Source organism: Pavona decussata, unplaced genomic scaffold (genome assembly GCF_977016875.1).
Source record: "Pavona decussata unplaced genomic scaffold, jaPavDecu1.1 SCAFFOLD_37, whole genome shotgun sequence".
Taxonomy (NCBI): domain Eukaryota; kingdom Metazoa; phylum Cnidaria; class Anthozoa; order Scleractinia; family Agariciidae; genus Pavona; species Pavona decussata.
The window spans coordinates 2,875,001-2,880,000 of NW_028145459.1; the positions used below are offsets into that span (position 1 = coordinate 2,875,001).

General features: G+C 39.9%; 1 protein-coding gene across 4 annotated transcripts in view; it reads right to left on the reverse strand.

Annotated features, from left to right (window-relative positions):
- Positions 1-5,000, reverse strand: part of LOC146484040 (uncharacterized) — a 14,988-nt gene that overhangs the window by 8,241 nt on the left and 1,747 nt on the right. Inside the window, exon 1 of one of the 4 annotated variants that reach the window (XM_085105353.1) lies at positions 3,743-3,873. The exons of 1 other annotated variant lie outside the window; for it this stretch is intronic. The gene's annotated coding sequence lies outside the window, so the exon portion shown is untranslated. Of the gene's footprint in view, positions 1-257; positions 396-1,670; positions 1,745-3,742; positions 3,874-5,000 lie in introns of those variants that run through there. 2 more of the 4 variants (XM_085105354.1, XM_085105355.1) reach the window with 2 other exon arrangements.

A 5,000-nucleotide genomic window follows, 5' to 3' on the forward strand; every position in this document is an offset into this window, starting at 1 on the left:
CGAATATAAGCAAATGGACGGTGGGTCTGTAAGCAGTTAGTGTTCCAAGCTTTTTTCATTGGCAACACGAACCAATTTTGAAACGCAAAATCCCGTCCAATAATAAACCGTCACCACGAAAAAGTCCTTTGAACGAATATAACTGGATATAAAGCCAAGGATAATGTTCGAAAATTAACGGCAAATTCTAAAATATACAATATCGCAGCACCTCTGCTCTATCTGGGAAACTTTCGATTCAAGGTTTTTCGACTTACCCGAGACTTTCTCTGGGGTTCGAGTTACCAGTTTCAAGTGTGACTTCGCAATTCCCGACGACCAATTTGGCCGTGATCTCAGTCAGGTACGTTAAAATATTCCATACAAGAAATTTTAATGTCGTATTTATAAAGTAACGATTTCCGCTTCAAGTATAGGGTCATGCGATGGACGTGTTGGAATCTTTAAAATTTTATGAGTCACTGAACATTTGATGTCGCCTCTCTTAAACCCAGGTAAAATATTTTTTCACCATAAAACCCGTGAAAACAGTTCTGGAATTTGGATGAAACAGTTCGAATTTTACGTTCCTCAGCATGCAAGCGGAATCGAAGTGATCTGTATCAATATTTGTTTCCGATCTCGTGATCAATATGATTACCGAGCCATTACTAATGTACCGGTTATAAGTCTTACAACAGCGGACAAAACTAGGCTTCTTTTAAACGGAAAATAACTGCAACTGTATTCAATAGAATCATTCTCTGTATTCTCCAAAATTCTGAAAAAACAAACTCATAAACATTTCACGAAAGGTGACAATTCTAAGAATGTAAATAAATCCAAGAGGGCAACCACACGCTACATATATCCCACCAAAAGATCGCGTATATGCCCTCGGGTCGCGAACGTGGGCAGGAACGCTATTATCGACACGTAAACAAGATAAAAAGTTGAAATGATTTCGATCGATTTTACCTCTAAAGCTAAAGAAGGACTCCGACATCTGAATAATGAATATTATACGCAATTGTGCAACAAGTAGAGCCCTGTGTAAATAATAGATGTCATAGGTGATAATTATTCCCCTCCGACGCTGAAATGAATTCATACTCTCCACTAATAACAAGTGCTCCGATAATTTGCATCATAATATGTCTTCCACGCAATCTACCATTGATTTACGATGTGTTAAGAAATGGATATATCAACGTTCATAAAAATGTTGAATTTCAAAACTGATTGGATTGCTGTGTTTGTTAATGATCACTTCAATCTTCTGGAATTTGATTCCGTGACCCTAGCCTGTCGGAGTCAACTCAACGCAACCAGTGTCAAGTCTTGGTTCGCTCTAACCTTCCTGTCCTAATATCATACCATCTGATTCTGAGGTCTTAAAAAAACTACAAACTTTTGAATTTCTTGATTCTAGACTTGGGAATACGGTGTGTTTTCAAGAGGCATTCAAACTATCCGCGATTGTCACATATCATCGCTGTTTCCCGACACATGGGCGTTCAAGAATACAATATACATTTGAATTATTTAAACTACTATGATCCTAGTTCCATGTACCACGCTTTACCAACTTTTAGGGACGTAAAACAAGAACAATCGAATACTAGACGCTGGTTATTGACAAGAGAAAGCGTAGAACGCAACAACTTAACAAGATAACGTCCAAAACGTACCTTACGAAGATGAGAGGCGTGCACGCTGTCATGAAGTGAACATACTGTGACGCGCGGTTATTGCATGCATAGTGTGACGCATAAAATAATCCTGTCTCCTCACGGGAGGGGAGGTTTGGGATCCACAGGTCAACCTGTTTTACAGGATTCTGTTTGGGATTCTGTTCGGTCCGGATAAATTTTTTTTTTTTTTCAATAATAGTGATTTGTTCTCCTCTTTTATTTAACAGAATGTTGGAATCTTTCGACCAATTCTCTCAAAATTTTTGAGGTGCGACGCGACCAGGCCATTATCCACCAAAAAGAGCTGTCAAAATCATATCAACATTCACGCGCCAAATGAGTTACGGTGGAACGGGTCAGAGAAGGTTTTGCGTTGGGTTAACTAAATTATTATAAAAGAGAGACCGTATAGAGATACTGGATTCTCAGCTATGAGTAAAAATTCAAGCCAGATCCGCTTAAATTTCGCCTATTTCTCAGTTATCAGTTTTTTTCCGGTTTTGTACCCGTACAGTATCAACCGTCGCCGTCCCTCTCATTCAGCCGAACAGTGTCGAGTATCATCCGAAGATTTCCGAAGAACTTTCGAGTGATCCCAATATCTCTTTCAAGACTTAACGAACACTTCTTATCATCCTCTGACAACCTCACGACTTCTTGCCGAACACTTGTGAGGAGCTAGCGCCAAGCCATCTTCGTTGGGTGAACCCACTCCTTCACGCATTAATGACATAGTTATTGGCGAGTTATTTGCATGTAAAATTCACGCTATACTTAATAAAAGTTTAGACATCTCAGCAAACGGTTTCTTAACGTTTCTCATTTACTGGTAAAAAAAAAAGCATTTCTCAGCTGACGGTTAAAATTTCGGTCATGCAATCAGTCTCAACTTAAATTCATAAACCCATGTTATGAAGCCCGGGTATGAAGGCTATAGGGTCAGAATTAAGTAAAAAAAAAAAAAAAAAACGTTCAAGAGAATCCAGTCCACCTTGAAGAACAGAATAATAGACTTCAGTAGTGTTACTTGCCCAGATAAAGAACGCTACTCCAATGATCGGTAAACGGATAGGAGGAATTAACAAAAATCCGCCGAATAAAGCTTTTGTCGGTGGTAAAACAATCACAGACAATGGATCTTTACAATTCTTGGCGTCGCGTCGAGTCGCGCATCATAATGAAATGTCCGCATTTGCCACGGAAAAGAGTAAAAACCCAAGAAAATGCCTCGTTAGGAAGGATACTGAGCTAATTTGCCCAGCTATTTTACACAGGCGAAAATAAATTTGCCCTTCCCACCCTCAGCTGAGCAAAAGGACAAGAGTATTGTTCGTTTAACGCCGCATAGTGCAGTGACATTAATGACTGGTTAATTGATCGGCAACATTTTAAAATTCATATTTCGTACAAACACGAGAACGTCTCGCAAATGACTTATAGCCAGCTGTTGAAGGAATCAGGAAAGAAAATCAACTTATTTAACTGATTCTCCGTGAGCAGAAATCAGCAAAACGTATAACAAGACTGTCTAGCGACGCAGGAACCGTGACTAACGACGCTGTCAAATTTACTTCAAAAGCTCTTAATTCGTTTGCCGCCGTATAATTTGCATCAAAACGCAAACATTGTTCAACCACGTTGTAAACATTTTTAAAACCGTGAAGCTTGAAAACATACAATGCTTCTGGAGATGTCTGAAGTGTAGAATTTGTTATCGTAAGCTAGTCAATGAGGCCGGAAGGAGGACTTTCAGCTTTTAATTCCAACGGAATGTGATTCCGTGGTTACAAGCTGTATCCGAGGTCATTGTTAACTATGGAGTATACATTATTACGAGTTAACCTTCCTGTTAAAACTTTCATAATCTGAGGAACTAAAGATTGGCCGGTGTTGCAGGCCAAGCAAATGTCTGTATGACCAATTAAAATACAAGGGAATTAATGGCCTGCTCTAAAGAGTGTTGTTTCCTAGCGCGACTCACTATAACTTACACTGACGCACAGATGTAAAACGGGGAAACTAGAGAGAAACAAAATACTGTCGACTTAAGTTAGTTATAAAATACTCACAGTTAGCAGTGGTAGTGTTAAATATGCGACCGCGGACAGTTTGGTGTGACTAAGCACGTACAGAACTGAGAAGGGAAGAACTAATGTGTGCGGTATCACAGGTAACGAAAGACGTCTATTGAAATGTAACCATGCATGAGCGATTCTCGGGGGACTGGACTGAGGTATTGAGAGGCGTGATGGTTGCAGCACAAGCCAGGAAAACGAAAGGGAAACTCCGCAAGCGTGAGCGGAAAAACAAGTGTCCATAAATGTCTCTACAAAGCTGAAACTTCTTTCGGACTCTCTACCTGTACGTGATCTGGCATCTAGCTTAGTAAGGATTTACGCAAGTAAACTGATCTCCTCAGTACTGAACAATTCAGTTTCTATCTACACAAATCTAGACTGAACGCAAGCGGAAGCCACGCATGAAGACATTTTGTTCCTGGGCGTGTGTTTCAGTTTCTGAGTGTTTGTTTGCCGCGCGCGCTTGTGCGACTTGTGCCTGCGTTCCTAGGGCGCTCATGAAAACCAGGGAGGGGAGGGAGGAAGTTTCATCCGAGAGGCTTCACACGGAGGTTCTTCAAACCCTTACCCCTTCACATCCCCTTTCAAACACAGAAACAAGACATTGTACACCTTTCATCCATCAAACATATGACAAACCTGTCAAACCTGCTCAGCCAGTTTGCTAACCTTTTTTTTTTTCGAAAACTTGGATTTAATTGTTATTTGGTTAGAAATAAAATACAAACAGCGGTGATAAACATAATAAACTTGCGCATTATATAACTTGACGTTTCGTATGTCAGCGGTGAGAAGTTGATGCTTTATTAATTAGCTGTAGCTTTTTATAGATTCATTGTTAAGATTGTTTTTCTTAACCTCGGTCCCAGACCCCCTTTACACGATAAATATAGCTGTAAAAAAATTTTAAACGTCAAGTTATATAAAACGCGCAAGTTTATTATGTTTGTATTTTATTTCTGACCAAGATACGATGGCCCAAGAACAAAAGTCTTTAATTGTTATTCTTTCGGTTTAGAGATAGCTTCCCACGCAGTCGTTTTTAGGGAACTCGAATTACCTCCTCCCCTAAAAACGACAGCGTGGGAGGCTAGTTTAGAGACGATTGTATTTTTGCTACCCCTTGAAATACAAAACTTTTTAAAATCCTGCTATGCCTTTTCGCATTCTTCGATTTTAACAGATCGGAGCCTGTACACTGTGCATACGGCCATTAAATGGAGTTCCCCCATCCCCACCCCCAAGGCTG